Source organism: Schistocerca serialis, chromosome 5 (assembly GCF_023864345.2).
Source record: "Schistocerca serialis cubense isolate TAMUIC-IGC-003099 chromosome 5, iqSchSeri2.2, whole genome shotgun sequence".
Taxonomy (NCBI): Eukaryota; Metazoa; Arthropoda; class Insecta; order Orthoptera; family Acrididae; genus Schistocerca; species Schistocerca serialis.
Genome location: NC_064642.1, coordinates 787312279 through 787334257, shown reverse-complemented (window position 1 = coordinate 787334257; position 21979 = coordinate 787312279).

Genomic DNA, 21979 nt, shown 5'->3' with positions numbered 1-21979 from the left:
ATTATGTCAAATGGCTAAGCCGCCAACAATTTCTCACAGAGCACCGTTGTTTCCTATCATTCCAGCGAAATTAAAGGACATGGCTGCAGTCGATTTGTTCGGTCCAGTGGTTCGTTCTACTAATGGTTTTGTGTACATTTTCGTAGCAGTGGAGTTGACACCAAAATATGTGTGTTTTACACCGTTACGCAAAGCAACAGCTCGTTCAGTATCTAATGCTTTCATTAACCATTTTCTTAAAGAAGTTGGTCATGTTGATAAGGTTATATCAGATAATGGATCACAGTTTCGTTCTAAAATTTGGCTTCGTACTCTACGGCGTCGTAAAATTAAACCAATTTACATTTCACTTTTTCACCCTCAATCTAACGCTTCAGAGATATGGATGAAGGAAATCAATAAATTGTGTCGTCTTTATTGTCATCAGAATCACAGAACGTGGGATCAGTATCTTCATATTTTTCAAAACACTCTGAATGAACTTCCTAATGACTCAACTTCTTTACCGCCTATACTGATATTAAAAAACAAAGCACTGACAAATCTCATATCTGAAATCGTTCCTTTTCTGCCTTCACGGAAACTGCGGCATTCTGAAGTTGTGAACATGGCTCTGCAAAGTATTGCATCTGCGGCTGCTAGAAGAGATAAATCAGCTAAGCGTCCTGGTCGTTTAAAAATCTTGTCAGTTGGTCAAAAGGTATTAATTAAGTCTCATCGTTTGTCTCACAAAGGAAACGGCTTGTGTCGCAAATTTTTTCTGCTTTATAACGGTCCATATAGAATTCGCAAAATTATTCATGATAACGCTGTTGAAGTAGAAACTCTTAAATCACGACGCTCTAAGGGAATACATCATATATCAAACGTTAAAATTTTTGTGGAATGACATACTTTCGAGAAACCAACAGTTTACGTAAACATGCAGATAATACAAGGATACCGCGCTGTGTTTTGGCGGCGGCACATACTTAAAGCAACAGTCAAGTCTGCGCGCCGCACAAGGCAGTCGTTGACCGCAAACAATTGCTTCCTACGTCACGCGCCCACAGCTGATCGAACGCTCAGTGCGAATGCACTGACAGCCGTAAACAAATACACAGTCTAATTTCTCCGACTAAATTCAGTATAAAGCTATAGTGACTTGATGAATTATGTTATTAACGTTCGGTATTTTTCAGGATACGGTTGTATAAAATATTTAAGAACTTCAGGTAAATTCTGTGTGTGTCCAACTTGCTATCGAGAAATTTTCAGGAAGAATGTAATTTTGAAGAAGAAACTAATAAACCAAAAAGGTAACTATTAATTGAGTTTATTTTTTCAGGTAACATATTTCCACTTAGGTACGTACTTTAGACGTAATTTGCTGCTCGCAATTACGTGATTCATACTTTGTGCTAATTTCATGTTCTATGAATTTACTTGTGAAGCGACGTGCTTGCGTACATTTGCTGATTTTTGTCAATGTTTTATTAATGAACAGGGTTGTTATTTGTATATATTATGCATCGCTTGGCTGCACTGGTTTTTCACTGATGTCATACTTTTTTTTATTATGTGTCTGCTGTGCTTATTTACTTAAATTATAATTGTCACCTGATTAGTTGTGCTGATATGTATGTAAGTTATACTTTGTGATTTATCTGCTTGCGCCTTCATGTTTACTTATTAAGATGACGTATGAACATTTATTTGCTTATGCTAATATGATGCTAATGACCTGTTTAGTACGTAAGATATACGTTTGCTGCTATGCGTATGGGTTGCATATTTATACATTTCTGTTTGTTGTCATAACTACTCTTTAATTTGGTATATAGAAATGCTGATATACTGTGTACAAACATAGAGTTTAGGTCACACTATTGTATTGATTATAGATTGTTCACTTGGCAGAGCCTCGTTGTAAGAATTGTGCTGCATCCACTTGTTGACATTCTGTTCTCTACTGGTATATTTACTCTCTATTGCATGTTTTTCTTACGCTCAGTGCCTTATATTTTTAAGATAGGAGAATGAACTGCTATAATTCGACATAAACGACATTAGTACAAGAAACTTCATAGAAGTCACATGAGCTGGAGGTTTTATGGAAGCTGTATAAATTTATGCTAATAGGAAGGAAGCTAACGACATGACATACCCAAAACTAGGTTTAGACCATTGACAGTTGCTACACTGCATTTTTCGTGAGCAATTGAAATAGGAAGTGACACTTGACACAATAAATACTCCACATGTTTGCTTCTGTTTGCCATAATTCTTGAAGTGGTGTACACACTGTGAAATATTATGATCATTCACACTCCGTAATCGTACTTAATTACTGAGAGTTATTCGAACTAAGTCTGTTAGAGGTCATGTATGCATTTCTTTTATTTAATGATGGACAAGGTAACCAAAATCCATCTTATAATTTATAATGAATAGAAGATTTGGGACAGATGGATTACACAGAGGTTGTGTGTTGACAGTGTGTCTTCGGATTGTATGGGATGATGAGGTTTGTATTAGGATTTTATCTGTACTTGTTCGAGGAGACTGACTAGAGGAAAGAGTTGTTACGGAAGTGAAATGATATTGGCGATAAGGTTTATATGTGTTGACGTATTGAAGAGGTATTATTGAGGTATTGAGATTATATGAAGTTGATGATTATTGGAGTTTTTGTGGACAAGAGGTAAGGTAAATGATATTGATGATAAGATTTATATGTATCGACGTAAGAGGTATTATTGAAGTATTGAGATTATGTGATGCTGATGATTATTGGAGTTTTGGTGGATAGGAGGTAAAGTAAGTGAGGTGCATATTATTTTTGTTGGTCTATATGGAACAAGGAGGATGAAGATAGCAGACTAGAACACTCAAGTAGAAGGAAGATTGTCTATACACACACTTTGTTAAATCAATAAGCAGTATATATATATATATATATATATATATATATATATATATATATATATATTTTTTTTTGGAGAGAGGAAGTAATTGCATATCTTGGCTCACGGACAGTTGTTCAGCAACCGTACATTTTGATCTGGCTTGGCCAACATTGGTCTTGACATGAGGACTATGACGTTGACTTAACTATTATTGACTGTTATACATTGCTGCCACTACTACTTGATACACATGATGAACATCAAATTTTGACAGAATTGCATTTACACAGTTAACACTATTCAATTACACAGTAGTACTTAATGTGGATGAAAGATGAGTGAGTGTGTTTTGTGTGTTTTCCTTTCCAAATCCTACCCACCTATCTCCTAAATATTATTTTATTTGTTTGTAGTGACTTGCACTGACAACCACAAATATTATAGGTTTACTGATATTTGAGTATTTGTAATAGTTAATATGACAATTATCTGATATCATTTGTATGTTTATTAGAATTTGTATGTTTAGTGTAAGAGCATTGAGAATAATTTTGTAAAAGCATTTGTATGTGCATTCAAACTATTGTTCATGCCTGAACTGTCTGATTAGTGATGGTGAATATTATGAACTGTTACCTGCACTTGTTCAACATTGATGTGTGACACTTAGAAATGTTTAATTTCTGCTGATGAACTGTGTGATTAGTGATGGTGAATATTATGGACTGTTACCTGCACTTTTTCAACATAATGGGTGCCACTTAGAAATGATTAATTTCTGCTGATGAACTGTGTGATTAGGATAGTGAATATTATGGACTGTTACTTGTACTTTTTCTACATGATTGGTGCCACTAGGACATGTTTAATTTCTGCTTATGAACTCTGATGAACAGTGTGATCAGTGATAGTGAATATTATGGACTGCTCTCTGGACCTGTTCAACATTGCTAGGTGCCACTGATGGACTGCTTCTACTGAAATGATGTCACTTGTTGGGGTTTGCACCTGTTCAACATTGCTGGGTGCCACTAATGGAACTGCTTCTGCTGAGAAATGTGACTTGTTGCTGTGTGTACCTGTTCAACATTGCTGGGTGCCACAGATGGGACTGCTTCTACTGAAATAATGTGACGTGTTGCTGTCTGCACCTGCTCAACATTGCTGGGTGCCACTGATGGACTGCTTGTACTGAAATAATGTCACTTGTTGGTTTCTGCACCTGTTCAACATTGCTGGGTGCCACTGATGAACTGCTTCTACTGAAATAATGTCACTTGTTGCTGTCTCCACCTGCTCAACATTGCTGGGTGCCACTGATGGGCTGCTTCTACTGCAATGATGTCACTTGTTGGTGTCTGCACCTGTTCAACATTGCTGGGTGCCACTAATGGAACTGCTTCTGCTGAGAAATGTGACTTGTTGCTGTGTGTACCTGTTCAACATTGCTGGGTGCCACAGATGGAACTGCTTCTACTGAAATAACGTCACTTGTTGCTGTCTGCACCTGTTCAACTTTGCTGCGTGTCACTGATGGACTGCGTCTACTGAAATGATGACACTTGTTGGTGTCTGCACCTGTTCAACATTGCTGGGTGCCACTGATGGACTGCATCTATTGAAATAATGTCACTTGTTGGTGTCTGCACCTACTCAACATTGCTGGGTGCCACTGATGGACTGCATCTGTTGAAATAATGTCACTTGTTGGTGTCTGCAACTGTTCAACATTGCTGGGTGCCACTGATGGAACTGCATTTACTAAAATGATGTCACTTGTTGGTGTTTGCACCTGTTGACCATTGCTGGGTGCTACTGCTGGAACTATCAACTACTTGTTTTTTTGAATAATTAAAAGTATATTATGTGAACATTTGTATAAACTGATTTTTTGTGTATTGTGTAAACTATTATGTAAAGCCACATGTATGCAAGAATTTGTATTGCCTACTGTATTTTATATATTAAGTTATTGAGAGGTCAGTGCAAAGCCAATATTTAATCTAATTATGTGATATTTACGTATTAATATTATCTTTTATTTTTGTCTGTATTTTTTTTTTGACAAATTTGGTGGTATTTTCACCACCAATGCTGACAAAAATACCATCAAATTCTAGCCCGTGGAGGAAGGGCATATGAAAGGTGGCTACACTGAGAGGTGGCTACACTGAGCCACAGCGCCAGAGAGTTTTGTTTCGCCGCCTCCACTGGCAGTGATTATTGAGAAGTAGGCAGTGCTTGTTGAGAACTCGTAGTAGGCAGTGTTTGTTGAGAAGTAGTGGAGTGCAGTGCTTGTCGAGAGGTCGTGGTGGAGAGTTCTTGTTGAGATGTGGTAGTAGCGAGTCGGTGTGGAGATATATTGTAATGATTAGAGTGCTTTTCGTCAATATATGAAGGTAAAAGAAAAAAAAATTTCCTTTTCTTTTTATTATCTCAATGTCTTAAATAATGCATCATTACAGGTTCAGTCAACAAAGCATCTGGCTTGTGTTCTTGTATTAGAGTGTAATTCTGCTTTCCTTACGCAATTATAGTATTTCTATTTTTTAATTACTTCAGTATAAATGATATTTAAAATTTCTTGTCTTAGTGAAGAAGAACCGTGCCAGATGTGTACGTTGAATCACACTTCCACACACAGAACAGTTACTCTTGTGCTTGTTGTTGCGTTGGTTTTATAGTTGCTGGGTACTTGATTAATTAATTGTGTTAACGAAAATTTTCATTTCATTCTTTGTTGTTCTTCTATGCAGTCAGATTGCGTAATAATACTAGCCAGGGCCAACCGTTTACGAAACAGCGTAATCGGACATACAGCTACGAAAAATAAAAAATTATTTTCAAATTTAATAATTAAGCCCCCATGCAATAGGTGACTACAACAATCGTTTCTGTGGCAGAAAACACGATCCGTCGCTCTTTAGGTTGCCCCTGGATAAAGACCCTTGGTGGTCGCTGAAAGTCGCTGAAGCAATTAAGGAGCGTCGGCGATCTCTACAGTGACATTAGCAGCACCCTTCCCTTCCCTGAAGCACCTCATAGCCTTTAGACAGCTCTGTGCTTGCGTTCGCCAACTTATCAAACGACGGAAGCAGGAGTGTTGAGAGAGATACGTCTCGACCATTGGATGCCATACGTAACCTTCCCAAGTCTGGGCAAAGGTCAAACGTGTTTTCTGGAACCTGACCTGTTGAGATGTTCCTCAAGTTAACATAAATGGCGTGTTATCTACCGTCGCAAACGCGATTGCTGAGCACTTTTCTGAGCACAATGTTCCAGCCTCTGCGTCGAAGAATTATCGCCAAGCCTTTCGCACTCTGACACGGCAGCTGGAAGGGGAAGTCATCTCGTTTACTACATGCCACAGTGGATCCTATAACGCTCCATTTACGGAGTGGGAACTCCTCAGTGCCCTCGCACATTGCCTCGACATAGCTCCTTCACCAGATCGGATCCACAATCACATGATTAAACAACTCTCATGTGACTGCAAGTGACGTCTCCTCGTCATCTTCAACCGGATCTGGTGCGATTGCATTTTTACATCGCAATGGCGGGAGAGCACCATCATTCCGGTGCTCAAACCCGTTAAGAACCCGCTTGATGTGAATAGCTATCGGCCAATCAGCCTCACCAACGTTCTTTGTAAGCTGCTGGAACGTATGGTGTGTCAGCTGTTGGGTTCGGTCCTGGAGTCAGGAGGCCTACTGGCTCCATGTCAGGACGGCTTCCGCCAGGGTTGCTCTACCACTGATAATCTTATGTCCCTAGAGTCTGTTATCCGAACAGCCTTTTCCAGACGCCAACACTTGGTTGCTGTCTTTTTTGATTTACGAAAAGCGTATGACACGACCTGGCGACATCATATCGTAGCCACATTATACGAGTGGGGTGTCAGAGGTTCACTCCAGATTTTTATCCAAAACTTCTATTCCGTACGTTCGGTGTCCAACTTGGTACCTCCCATACTTCCCTCCATATCCAGGAGGAAGGGGTCCAGTAGGGCTCTGTAGTGAGTGTATCTCTATTTTTAGTGGACATTAATGGTAGGGCGTCCGTCTCACCTTCTCTGTATGCAGACGACTTCTGTATTTCATACTGCTCCACCAGTACTGGTGTTGATGAGCGGCGCCTACAGGGAGGCATCCACAGGGAGCATTCATGGGCTCTAGGCCATGGTTTCCAGTTTTTCGCCGCAAAGTCATGTGTTATGCATTTCTGTCGGCGTTGTACCTTTCATATAGAACCAGAACTTTATCTTAATGGCGATCCACTCATTGTAGTGGAGACATATCGATTCTTAGGACTGGTTTTCGATGCCCGATTGACTTGGCTTCCTCACCTTCGTCAGCTTAAGCGGAAGTGCTGGCAGCACCTCAATACCCTCCGCTGCCTGAGCAACACCAACTAGAGTGCAGATCGCTCTACGCTGCTGCAGCCCTTGCTTAATCCCGCCTTGACTATGGGAGTGTGGTTTAAGGTTCGGCGACGCCCTCAGCGTTGCGTTTACTCGACCCAGTGCACCACTGTGGCGTTCGCCTAGCGACAGGAGGTTTTAGGACGAGTCCGGTGACCTGCGTCCTTGTGGAACCCGGAGAGCGTCCATTTCAGGTCAGGCGTACACAACTGCTGGCCAGTTACGTAGCACACATTCGTAGTTCTCCTGCGCATCCGAATGACCATCTCCTTTACCAACCCACGACAGTTCATCTCCCGCATCGGCGGCCCAGGTCAGGGCTTCCAATTACAGTTCGTGTCCTTTCTGAACTGGAGTCCTTTCCTTTACCACTTATACTTCAGGTTCATTCACGTACACCTCCATGGTGTACACCTAGGCCACAGCTTCGCCTGGACCTTTTACATGGCCCTACGGACTCAGTCAACCCCGCGGCTCTCCTGTGCCACTTTCTCTCGATTCTTTACAAGTACCGAGGCCACGAATTAGTTTACACCGACTGCTCGATGGCTGATGCTCGCGTCGGCTTCCCGTACATCCATGGAGGACTTTTTTTTTTTTTTTTTTGGTCATCAGTCTACTGACTGGTTTGATGCTGCCCGCCACGAATTCCTTTCCTGTGCTAACCTCTTCATCTCAGAGTAGCACTTGCAACCTACGTCCTCAATTATTTGCTTGACGTATTTGAAACTCTGTCTTCCTCTACAGTTTTTGCCCTCTACAGCTCCCTCTAGTACCATGGAAGTCATTCCCTCATGTCTTATCAGATGTCCTATCATCCTGTCCCTTCTCCTTATCAGTGTTTTCCACATACTCCTTTCCTCTCCGATTCTGCGTAGAACCTCCTCATTCCTTACCTTGTCAGTCCACCTAATTTTCAACATTCGTCTGTAGCACCACATCTCAAATGCTTCGATTCTCTTCTGTTCCGGTTTTCCCACAGTCCATGTTTCACTACCATACAATGCTGTACTCCAGACGTACATCCTCAGAAATTTCTTCCTCAAATTAAGGCCGGTATTTGATATTAGTAGACTTCTCTTGGCCAGAAATGCCTTTTTTGCCATAGTGAGTCTGCTTTTGATGTCCTCCTTGCTCCGTCCGTCATTGGTTATTTTACTGACTAGGTAGCAGAATTTCTTAACTTCATTGACTTCGTGACCATCAATCCTGACGTTAAGTTTCTCGCTGTTCTCATTTCTACTACTTCTCTTTACCTTCGTCTTTCTCCGATTTACTCTCAAACCATACTGTGTACTCATTAGACTGTTCATTCCGTTCAGCAGATCATTTAATTCTTCTTCACTTTCACTCAGGATAGTAACGTCATCAGCGAATCGTATCATTGATATCCTTTCACCTTGTATTTTAATTCCACTCCCGAACCTTTCTTTTATTTCCGTCATTGCTTCCTCGATGCACAGATTGAAGAGTAGGGGCGAAAGGCTACAGCTTTGTCTTACACCCTTCTTAATACGAGCACTTCGTTCTTGATTGTCCACTCTTATTTTTCCCTCTTGGTTGTTGTACATATTGTATATGACCCGTCTCTCCCTATAGCTTACCCCTACTTTTTTCAGAATCTCGAGCAGCTTGCACAATTTTATATTGTCGAACGCTTTTTCCAGGTCGATAAATGCTATGAAAGTGTCTTGATTTTTCTTTAGCCTTGCTTCCATTATTAGCTGTAACGTCAGAATTGCCTCTCTCGTCCCTTTACTTTTCCTAAAGCCAAACTGATCGTCACCTAGCGCATTCTCAATTTTCTTTTCCATTCTTCTGTCTATTATTGTTGTAAGCAGCTTCGATGCATGAACTGTTAAGCTGATTGTGCGATAGTTCTCGCACTTGTCAGCTCTTGCCGTCTTCGGAATTGTGTGGATGATGCTTTTCCGAAACATATTGAACAGCATTCCCAGGCCAATGGCTGCAGTATTTACACTGCCGAGTTGGTGGCTATAACTTGTGCTCTTTAGCACATCCGTTCATGCCCCGAGGAATCGTTTGTTGTGTGTACTGACTCCTTGAGCTGCCCACAAACTACCGACGAATGCTACTCTCCCCATCCTTTGGTGGCGTCCATCCAGAAGTCCATCTATGCCCTGGACCGGTTCCGTCGTTCAGTGGTGTTTGTGTGAACCCCAGGACACGTCGGCATCCCAGGCAACGAACGTGCCGATAGGCTAGTCAAACAGGCTGCACGGAAACGGCTTCTGGAGATGGGCATCTCTGAACCTGACCTGCATTCTGACTTATGCTGCAGGGTTTTTCGGCATTGGGAGACGGAATGGCATAACAGTACTAACAACAAACTTCGTGTCAATAAGGAGACTACAAATGTGTGGAAATCTTCCATGTGGGCCTCTCGCAAGGAGTCAGTAGTCCTCAGCCGGCTCCGCATTAGCCACGCTTGGGCGATCCACGGTTACAGCTTGCGCCCACCTCAGTGTCGGTTGACAGTGGCCCATATTCTGGTTCACTGTCCCACTTTGACTGCCCAGCGACGAAATCTTGGGTTACCAGACTCGTTGCCGCTCATTTTATCTGAAAACGCGTCATTGGCTGATTTAGTTTTACTTTTCATCCTTGAGGGTGGGTTTTACCATTTGATCTAATTTTTAGCGCATGTCCTTTGTCCCTCTGTGTCCTCCACCCTAGCTCTTTTAGGATGGAGGTTTTAATCTGTGGCTGGCTTTTCCTTTTTATTCTCATGGTCGGCCAGCCACTGTAATCTGCTTTCTTGTTTTACTCTCTTCTGTTTCTAGCGTCTCTGCTGTTTTCTTGTCCTCTTTCGTTCCTTTTAGGATTCGTTGCCTTTCCTTTGTTCTTGGGGTTTTTCCACTTCTTCCGTTTTGTATTATATGTCTCGTCTGTCTTATTGCAACAGTTGTGGCATTGTTTTATTAGTGTCAAGGGACTGACGACCTCGTAGTTTGGTCCCTTCCCCCCTCTTTTAAACCAACGGACCAACCATTTGATTCACGGAAGTCTGGAGTGGCAATCACTTTACAAGACACCAGGAAAATGATTTTGCGAACGCTAATTTCATTGAAACTTCCTGCCAGATTAAAATTGTGTGCCGGACCGAGACTCGAAATTGTGACCTTTGCCTTTCGCGGGCAAGTGCTCTACCAAATAAGCTATCCAAGCACGACTCACGCCCCCTCTTCACAGCTTTACTTTTGCCAGTACCTCGTCTCCTACCTTCCAAACTTTACAGAAGCTCTCCTGTTCCAACTTCGAGTCTCGGTCCGGCATACAGTTTGAATCTGCAAGGAAGTTTCATATCAGCGCACACTCTGCTGCAGAGTGAAAATCTCATTCTGGAAACTAATTTCATTGTTTAGCGCTAAATGTATTGTAAAACGGCTTTTAATAAGTGGCTGCATAAAAGTTGTTCATATGAATGACGTAATCCACAAAAACATCCTCTGATAGTGAGTTCAAGCAGAACTAACACCAGCTACAAGAGCAAATGTTAAATGTTAATATTGCTGCTTGCAGTTTTAAATTGTGAAGCAGCAATGTTCACAAAAGCTTGACATATGTTTACTGTAGGAAGCGTCTCTGAAGGTCACTTTGGATTCTGGAGCAAATGTAGAAGCAAGAGATTCAGTATTAACATATAACATACCTGAGGAGATGGATTGTGGAAAGACAAACATACAATTAAAGCGTTTCAAGATTTTGAAACAAATAGTACAATACCGGCCTAAATAAACTCTTTGAAATTCTGATGATCTCAGTGGTGATAAGAGGAGTGAAAGGATATCTACAGCTTGTGCAGAAGTCAGACTGCAGTTGTAAGAAAAGAACGCCGTTGAGAAGGGCCCGAGACAGGGTTCTTGGCTTATTCCTAATAATATTCAATCTTCGCATACATCAAACAGTTAAAACAGCCAAAATTATATTTGGTACAGGGAAAAAGGTTCAGGGGCAAGAAAAATGAACTGTCAGATTTGCAGACAACCTTATTATTCTATCACAGACAGCGAAGAGCTTCTAATACCACTAGAACGGAATTAATAGTATCTAGAAAAGATATTATCACAAGAACAACGACAAAAGTAAGACTATGCTACTGGACTCGAGTGTAGTCGAATAAAACAAATCATTCTGTAGGAATTAGTTTATGAAATGAGAAAAAGAAAGCTCAGTTTGCTTCCCATTTATCAAAACTCGTGTGTGTGTGTGTGTGTGTGTGTGTGTGTGTGTGTGTGTGTATGTGTGTGTGTGTGTGTTTCCTACATCTCCTGCTAAACTAGTGGACCGCTTTCAACCAAACGTGGTTCATAAATACCGTATTGCCAGGGGTCAACGCTGCGGGGGTAAGGACAACCTACATATCAAAAGGGGTGAAAAAGAAGCGTAGCCAGGGATGCCTGAATTTCCAGACTTTATTTCTCCAGTAGTTGAGAATGAGAGGATTTAGCAACTTGGTACAAACTTCACGCATAATGCCAAAGCCTCAAGAGTTTTTTCTCGCTGACAATCCCTACAAAATGATGACAGAAAAAATGTTTACAGCTTACTACTTTCCTGCTGTTAATATGGTGGAAGTACCGCATTATTACTTTTTTACTACTTACTATATTCGCTACACATTTTACAGACAGTATGCAAATACACCATTGAATGTAAGAACGTAATTATAACATTGTACGATACATAGTTCGGGAGATATCAAGTCGTAAGCAAGAGATGCATGAAAAACTGCTGCATGATGCATAACGTTTAAATTCATTTGTTGTTTGCTACTAGCTCTGTTCCCAACCAATTCTGCAGACAGTATTCACGTATGACGCTGAATGTGCGCACAATACGATATCAACGTGCGAAATATGGTTCAGGTGAAACGACCTCATAAACAGTGCGATACGTAAAAACTGCCGCATCTTGCGTGTCGTTTCAATTTCTTACTTCGTTACTACTAACTCCCTTCGCAACATATTTCGCAGACGGTATACACATATCCCGCTAAATCCACCTACAAAATTATGTCACTTTAAGACACATAGCTCAGGAGATATGACGTCATGAACATTAAGCCCAAGCCCTGGCGGTGCGTGCACGAGCCTCGACGCACGGGTTTCTCCGCTAGCGATGATATAAAATGCAGACTTGGGAACAGTGTAAAGCATTTATGGAAAAGAGTAAATGTTAGCATACAAAATAAATTTATGCGTTCCGAGACCTTTTCTGAACGTACTTCTCTGGAATGCAGCCGTACATGGAAACGAAATGAGGGCAATAAACACTACGAACAAGAGTATAATAGAAGTATTTTAAATGTCTTGTTACAGAAGAATTCATAGGATTAGACGTTGGCTCGAGTAATTAATGAAACTGTATTCATAGAATTAGGCGGTAGCTAGAGTACCTAATGAAACGTTACTGAAACAGTTGGGAGAGAAAAGAACTTTACGCAAAACTTCACTAAAGCTCGTTCTGCATTGATAGGACTCATCGTGAAGTATTACGAAATACTTCAAGTGCTTAAATCTGTGAGAATTCCTAAGGGACTAAACTTCTGAGGTCATCGACCCATAGACACTACTTAAAATAACTTATGCTAAGACCTATACACACACGTCCATGCCCGATGTAGGACTCGAACCTCCAGAGGGAGGGGCCACGCAACCCGTGACATGGCGCGTCAAACAGCGCCGCCAATCGGCGCGGCTAAGAAATAATTAACTTAGTAACTGAAGGGTAGTATGGAAGATATTAACTACAGATCAAGACCAAGGGTTGATGTCAGTGGACAAGTGGTGCGTGCTGCAGAGATCTGCTCAGGCCAGGCCAGCTGCATCCAGCTGGTCTTCGGATTGTACACCACTAAAACATCCATTGGTTCGAAGTATACTCATACAGTGGTGAGAGAGGGATTTCATACTACTGGCCATTAAAATTGCTAAACCACGAAGACGACGTGCTACAGATGCGAAATTTAACCGACAGGAAGAAGATGCTGTGATATGCAAATGATAAGCTTTTCAGAATATTCACACAAGGTTGGCTCGGAGGCTACACCCAGAACGTGCTGACATGAGGAAAGTTTCCAACCGAATTCTCATACACAAACAACAGTTAACCGGCGTTGCCTGGTGAAACGTTGTTGTGATGCCTCGTGTAAGGAGGAGAAATGCGTACCATCACGTTTCCGACTTTGACAAAGGTCAGATTGTAGCCTAACGCGATTGCGGTTTAAAGTATCGCGACATTGCTGCTCGCGTTGGTCGAGATCCAATGACTGCTAGCAGATTATGGAACCGGTGGGATCAGAAGGGTAATACGGAACGCCTAGCTGGATCCCAACTGTCTCGTATCACTGTTGTTGTTGTTGTGGTCTTCAGTCCTGAGACTGGTTTGATGCAGCTCTCCATGCTACTCTATCCTGTGCAAGCTACTTCATCTCCCAGTAACTACTGCCACCTAAATCCTTCTGAATCTGCTTAGTGTATTCATCTCTTGATCTCCTTTTACGAATTTTAGCCTCCACGCTGCCCTCCAATACGAAATTGGTGACCCCTTGATGCCTCCGAACATGTCCTACCAACCGATCCCTTCTCCTAGTCAAGTTGTGCCACAAACTTCTCTTCTCCCCAATCCTATTCAATACCTCCGCATTAGTTATGTGATCTACCCATCTAATCTTCAGCAATATTCTGTAGCACCACATTTCAAAATCTTCTATTCTCTTCTTGTCCACACTATTTATCGTCCATGTTTCACTTCCATACATGGCTACACTCCATACAAATACTTCCAGAAATGACTTCCTGACACTTAAATCTATACTCGATCATAACAAATCTCTCTTCTTCAGAAACACTTTCCTTGCCATTGCCAGTCTACATTTTATGTCCTCTCTACTTCGACCATCATCAGTTATTTTGCTCCCCAAATAGCAAAACTCCTTTACTACTTTAAGTGTCTCATTTCCTAATCTAATTCCCTCAGCTTCACCCGACTTAATTCGACTACATTCCACTACCCTCGCTTTGCTTTTGTTGATGCTCATCTTATATCCTCCTTTCAAGACACTATCCATTCCGTTCAACTGCTCTTCCAAGTCCTTTGCTGTCTCTGACAGAATTACAATGCCATCGGCAAACCTCAAAGTTTTTACTTCTTCTCCATGGATTTTAACACCTACTCCGAATTTTTCTTTTGCTTCCTTCACTGCTTGCTCAATATACAGATTGAACAACATCGGGGAGAGGCTACAAGTCAGGCTCACTCCCTTCCCAACCACTGCTTCCCTTTCGTGTGCCTAGACTCTTATAACTGCCATCTGGTTTCTGTACAAATTGTAAATAGCCTTTCGCTCCCTGTATTTTACCCCTGCCACCTTCTGAATTTGAAAGAGTATTCCAGTCAACATTGTCAAAAGCTTTCTCTAAGTCTACAAATGCTAGAAACGTAGGTTTGTCTTTCCTTAATCTATCTTCTAAAATAAGTCGTAGGGTCAGTATTGCCTCACGTGTTCCAATATTTCTACGTAATCCAAACTGATCTTCCCCGAAGCCTTCTACTAGTTTTCCATTCGTCTGTAAAGAATTCGCGTTAGTATTTTGCAGCCGTGACTTATTAAACTGATAGTTCGGTAATTTTCACATCTGTCAACGCCTGCTTTCTTTGGGATTGGAATTATTATATTCTTCTTGAAATCTGCAGGTATTTCGCCTGTCTCATATATCTTGCTCACCAGATGGTAGAGTTATGTCAGGACTGGCTCTCTCAAGGCTGTCAGTAGTTCTAATGGAATGTTGTCTACTCCCGGGGCCTTGTTTCGACTCACGTCTTTCAGTCCTCTGTCAAACTCTTCACGCAGTATCATATCTCCCATTTCATCTTCATCTACATCCTCTTCCATTTCCATAATATTGTCCTCAATTACACCGCCCTTGTATAGACCCTCTATATACTCCTTCCACCTTTCTGGTTTCCCTTCTTTGGTTAGAACTGGGTTTCCATCTGAGCTCTTGATATTCATACTAGTGTTTATCTTTTCTCCAAAGGTCTCTTTAATTTTCCTGTAGGCAGTATCTACCTTGCCGCTAGTGAGGCAAGCCTCTACATCCTTACATTTGACCTCTAGCCATACCTCCTTAGCCATTTTGCACTTCCTGTCGATCTCATTTTTGAGACGTTTGTATTCCTTTTTGCCTGCTTCATTTACTGCATTTTTATATTTTCTCCTTTCATCAATTAAATTCAATATTTCTTCTGTTACCTAAGGATTTCTAGCGGCCCTCGTCTTTTTACCTACTTGATCCACTGCTGCCTTCACTGCTTCATCCCTGAAAGCTACCCATTCTTCTTTTACTGTATTTCTTTCCCCCATTCCTGTCAATTGTTCCCTTATGCTCTCCTTGAAACTCTGTAGAACCTCCGGTTCTTTCGGTTTATCCAGGTCCCACCTCCTTAAATTCCCACCTTTTTGCTGTTTCTTCAGTTTTAATCTACAGTTCATAACCAATAGAATGTGGCCAGAGTCCACATCTGCCCCTGGAAGTGTCTTACAATTTAAAACCTGGTTCCTAAATCTCTGTCTTACCTTCATATAATCAACCTGAAACCTGTCAGTATCTCCAGGCTTCTTCCATGTATACAAACTTCTTTTATGATTCTTGAACAAAGTGTTAGCTATGATTAAGTTGTGCTCTGTGCAAAATTCTACCAGGCGGCTTCCTCTTTCATTTCTTTCCCCCAATCCATATTCACCTACTACGTTTCGTTCTCTCCCTTTTCCTACTACCGAATTCCAGTCACCCATGACTATCAAATTTTCGTCTCCCTTCCATAACTGAATAATTTCTTTTATTTCATCATACATTTCTTCAAGTTCTTCGTCATCTGCAGAGCTAGTTGGCACATAAACTTGTACTACTGGTGTAGGCGTGGGCTTCGTGTCTATCTTCGACACAATAATGCGTTCACTATGCTGTTTTTAGTAGCTTACCCGCACTCCTATTTTTTATTCATTATTAAACCGACTCCTGCATTACCCCTACTTGATTTTGTATTTATAACCCAGTATTCGCCAGACCAAAAGTCTTGTACCTCCTGCCACCGAACTTCACTAGTTCCCACTATATCTAACTTTAACCTATCAATTTCCCTTTTTAGATTTTCTAACCCACCTGCCCGATTAAGGGATCTGACGTTTCACGCTCCGATCCGTAGAACGCCAGTTTTCTTTCTCCTGATAACGACGTCCTCCTGAGTAGTCCCCTCCCGGAGATCCAAATGGGGGACTATTTTACCTCCTGAATATTTTACCCAAGAGGACGCCATCATCATTTAACCATACAGTAAAGCTGCATGCCATCGTGAAAAATTACGGCCGTAGTTTCCCCTTGCTTTCAGCCTTTCGCAGTACCAGCACAGCAAGGCCGTTTTGGATAGTGTTGCAAGACCAGAGCAGTCAATCATCCTCACTGTTGCCCCTGCAACTACTGAAAAGGCTGCTGCCCCTCTTCAGGAACCACACGTTTGTCTTGCCTCTCAACAGATACTCGTCCGTTGTGGTTGCACCTATGGTACGGCTATCTGTATCGCTGAGGCACGGAAGCCTCTCCACCAACAGTAAGGTCTATGGTTCATGGATGTAGGGGGGGGGGGGGGGGGCTGGTATCACTAGCGGTCGAGATGACAGGAATCTTATCCGCATGGCTGTAACGGATCGTGCAGCCACGTCTGGATCCCTGAGTCAGCAGATGGGGACGTTTGCAAGACAACAACCATCGGCACGAACAGTTCGACGACGTTTGCAGCGGCACGGACCTTCAGCTCGGAGACTATGGCTGCGGTTGCCCTTGACGCTGCATCACAGACAGGAGCGCCTGCGATGGTGTACTCAACGATGAACCTGGGTGCACGAATGGCAAAACGTCATTTTTTCGGACGAATCCAGGTTCTGTTTAGAGCATCATGATGGTCGCATCCGTGTTTAGCGACATCGCAGTGTATGCACATTGGAAGCGTGATGGTATGGGGTGCCATTGGTTACACAACTCGGTCACCTCTTGTTCACACTGACGGTGCTTTGAACAGTGGACTTTACATTTCAGATGTGTTACGACCCGTGGCTCTACCCTTCATTCGATGCCTGCGAAACCCTACATTTCAGCAGGATAATGCACGACCGCATGTTGTAGCTCCTGTACGGGCCTTTCTGAATACAGAAAACGATTGACTGCTGCCCTGGCCAGCACATTCTCTCACCAAGTGACAACGTCTGGTCAATGGTGCCCGAGCAACTGGCTGTCACAATACGCCAGTCACTACTCTGATGAACTGTGGTATCGTGTTGAAGCTTCATGGGCAGCTGTACCTGTACACGCCATTCAGTCTCTGTTTAACTTAATGCCCAGGCGTTTCAAGGCCGTTATTACGGCCAGAGGTGGTTGTTCTGGATACTGATTTCTCAGGATCTATGCATACAAATTGCGTGAAAATGTAATCACACGTCAGTTCTAGTATAACATGTTTGTCCAATGTATACCCTTTTATCACCTGCATTTCTTCTTGGTGTAGCAATTTTAACATCCAGTAGTGTATTTTTCCGTACACTAGGCCATTGGACGCGCTTCTGGTGTTTTACAGTGCAGGAACACAGGTTCGTAAAGGAAGAAGAAGGTTATTATGAGGAGGTTGCTTACAACGATTTACAGCCCGAAGTCTTTTTAGAGATACCTACCTCCAGCTTGTTGGTAAAGTTGTACCACAGGCAGAAGCGTGGAACGTTGCCAACAGGTTCACGAAAATCGCACAGTATCTTCGGCGTAGCACAGGTTTAATTTCCACGCTAGGGAACGTGCCGTGCGCCGTGTCGCGCTGGATTTACTGACGCCGGTCCGCCCATCGCTACATGCCTATAGCTCACGCTACACCGGGGAGACTGCTGCTCGCGTCCCTTACTTTTTGTGAAAAGTACACAACACCGTAGCGAACTCTCATTAATTCTGTTTTTTGTTTGCAATTAGGCTTCCTGCCCACCCCTGCTGCGCGAACCGTCAAAGAAACTTTTTTAATTAAGTTGAAGTCCGTAGCATAGGAAAAACCCTTTATCGTAAAATATGAGCTTTCGTGTCAAGTGAGTCTATTTGAGTCCCGAAGCTGACAGAGTATGATTTTTACTAGGCACTTGCATCAACTATTTCGCTTATATTCAATTATTGATTAACGCAATAAAGTAATCTACATTGGCGGATATAGTTCTTTGATCAACTGAGATATCACAAATACTAGCTTATAATCCATTATATTTCGTACACAGCGTATGCAGATATATCTGTACCGCCGTAATGTGCCAACGCAGTTGCTCTTTTAGTCTCGTTTACGTGTTTTAACAATATCAGTACAACTTTTAGTAGTGTTAACATTCAGAAACAAGCGAAGAAACAGCAATTACTGACGTCACGAGTAACGGCTTGTTAGGCTTTATGGGTTCTACGCACTGGAACGTCCAAGAAACACTTGATATGGCATGGAGGTCCTCTCACACGCAAGACTTTGTACAGATCTCGTAGTCTTGGATACTTACGGTAGCAAACTACTCAAGTTTTATACGTACTTTACATTCTATGTCGCCGGTCCTAGCTTCTTGACGTGCGCTATTTCGATTTATCGATTTTTATGATGCATGACAGGTTTTGAAAGGAATCAAGAAAATCTAGCGGATTCCATGTCAGGTGAATAATGTGAATTACTTCAGACTTGCATCAATTTCTTTTTTTCTTTACATATGATTTCAGTTCTAAAATATTCTGATCATCTACCTTACAATCCACAATCTTTTTCCAACATAGCATGATGTGGAATGCGATGTGGTTACTTTTAGAAAGCCACGATGATTTTGGTCCCCAGACCTTGTCCTATTCTCGCTGATGCTCCATAATTAATCATATCGTTGCCGTTGGAGCCTTAAGTCCTTGCCTTCCGTTACTTGTTCATTTAATTTTAGAGTCCAATACACCATTATCAGTGTGGATACATTTGCAAGAAGTGAAACTAGTGTCGGCTGCCCCTCAAGGAACTGTAATAGCATCATTACTAATCATTCACCAGGTTTATAAGCGGCTTTGAAGGTGCAGTTGCCCGGAGCTTGTAAAGACATCGCTAGTTGCGATCTATACATGAGGCATTTTTCTCTTTTATTTCTTCCTTTCTTTCTTTTTTCGTAGTTGTACATGAATTTCTGGCAACATAGCATAATGTTTAATTTTGTTCTACAATGTATTGAGTAACTGTTTGTTGAAAAAAATATGTAACTGACATTATTTCCCTTGTACATATTAGTAATTACGTTTTCTTGTTTATTGAATATGTAAAATATTTTGTTTCTTTTATCATTTACTGCATTAATTTTGATTGGAATGAATTTGTAAAGTTAGATGTTTACTGAGATATTGTACAAGCAGAGCTGGAGACAAGAAATATCGATTGATATCGAACACTGTGAGTAGAACGTGCATTGCACTAATGTTCGTACCGAGAAGGCGGAAGTAGGATAAAAGTGTGCTTACTATGTCGTGCCCTGAAGCAATCGGAGCGAAAGAAACAAATTAACGATGAGATACGTTTCTACTCCTTCCTGTAATGGAATGTAGAAACGTTTAAAAAATCGGACTGTGTAAAACCACCAAACGAACTGTGTCGCGTAATTACGACAACAGACTATGTACAGACTACATTGTAGTTACGGTGTTCTGAAAACAACTGTGTTCTCTGTGATTGTGCCGTATGCATTTTAAATATTTTATAATTTCAACGCATATTCGCAGCGTCGTTGACTACCGTGTGCATGAACTTTCAATTGTGCCACATTCGTATAAAAACTGTTTATCATGAGTGTGCATGTTACCCCCAGCACTGGGGAGTTCGCGGTCGCATTATTCACGTGGAAAACGAACAGACTATAATTCCGCGATCGAAATAACTTTAAAAACCCCTAAACTGTGTTACTTCAGCGTTGTGCGTGAGAGACATAATAAATCTCCCGTGCAAAGGTGAATGTTGGCAACAACTGTAACAATGTCCAACATTTCAGTGGTCTATAATACGCCACTGATGAAATCTTCGCCAGGTGGAGAGTTAATTTTTACGTCAGATAATTCATCTGCAGCATCAACTCTCGACAAAGCTGATTTCAACACGCTGTCTGCAACGATAAGTTGCTGACGACATCGCCTTTCATTGCCTGCATCGTTAACAGATAACGATAGCTGCTTTAGCTCTCACCAAAGACTAAAACAACTATTAAAATTGTAAATTTTCTATTTGGAACTTGTTCAAAGAAACTAATCTTTAATTTACTTCTTCCTTAAAATAAATGTCGTGTTAGCAAAATTTTGTTATTCCGGCAGACACTGCTAACCTCCATTAGTGTCGTTGTTGCCAATCCTGTGAATATTTCTTTCATTCATAATTTTAGTGCTGCTGCTCTGCCTACTATTTTAAGTATCTTTATGGTGAGTGTGAAACATGTGTGCACCGTAATTTCTCTGAATGAATTTAATGTTCAATTTTTTAGGCAACGTATTTGTTCGAATTGTGGCGTCCGCCATTAACCTGACTGCAACAGCCAATGACAGCAGAGCTGCTTACACGCGATTGGTGCAATACGCGCACAAGTAAACATAATAACCAGTGTCATATTGAGCACCATGTGTTAACTTAGAAGTGAATGTCCTATTGCCACATCATAAAAACCATATAAGCATGCAGGTGTACCGTACTTAACTGTGTATGCAGAGATGAGCATTAGGCAAAACGTACAAACTTTTGTTAGTAGAAATCAGAGAGTGTTTTTCTCCACACCAGATTTGCAACGAGCAAGATTGACTCAGTGTTTTCTGGTAGTTTGGCGAAAATTTAGTGTGAGGGCTGAGTCACGATCACTACATATGGCTTGATTCATAATTGAATTAGATAACATAGCAGGTTAGGTCTTATTTTTGTTACCCATGTGTGACTGAATCACTGCAAGCTGTTCGAGGAACGTTGCATTATTGGAAAATTGCTGTGAACTAAATGAAGAGCTCTAGGAGATTAGTCGCAGAAGTTTTTAGCAAGGAACTAATGTCATCCAGAGAAGAGAGCCAAAATTCAGCTCGTGGTGCCATGTTCATTGACGTTAGAGGACTATATCTTGTAGTGAAACTGAAGCTGATATTTGTTGGAATTGCTGTGGATGGAATCTGTACTCGACAAGCGCAGTGAAGTTATTAATTGTTCCTTTTAACGTCACCCCGACTGAGATGATATAGTTGCTGAAAGGTTCAAGGGAAATTTGAGTCTCATATCGAATAGAGACCGTACTCAAACGACCATAGTTGGTCCTGACTTCAATCTACCGTCGATGTGTTGTGGAATAGACATGATTGCATCTGGGATATGCAACCAATATCGTCCGACACATACTAAATGCTTTCTCTAAAAATTATTTTGAGGAATTAATACAGAAACCCACACAAATTGTAGGTGGTTGCGTTAACACGCTATAGTTTATTAACTAAATGATGAGCATTATAGGAAATAGTGACAAAAAATTCTTTGTAGCGAGATTACGTAACTTAACATAAAAATGAACCACAAATAAAAGCATATTTATTTGAAAAAG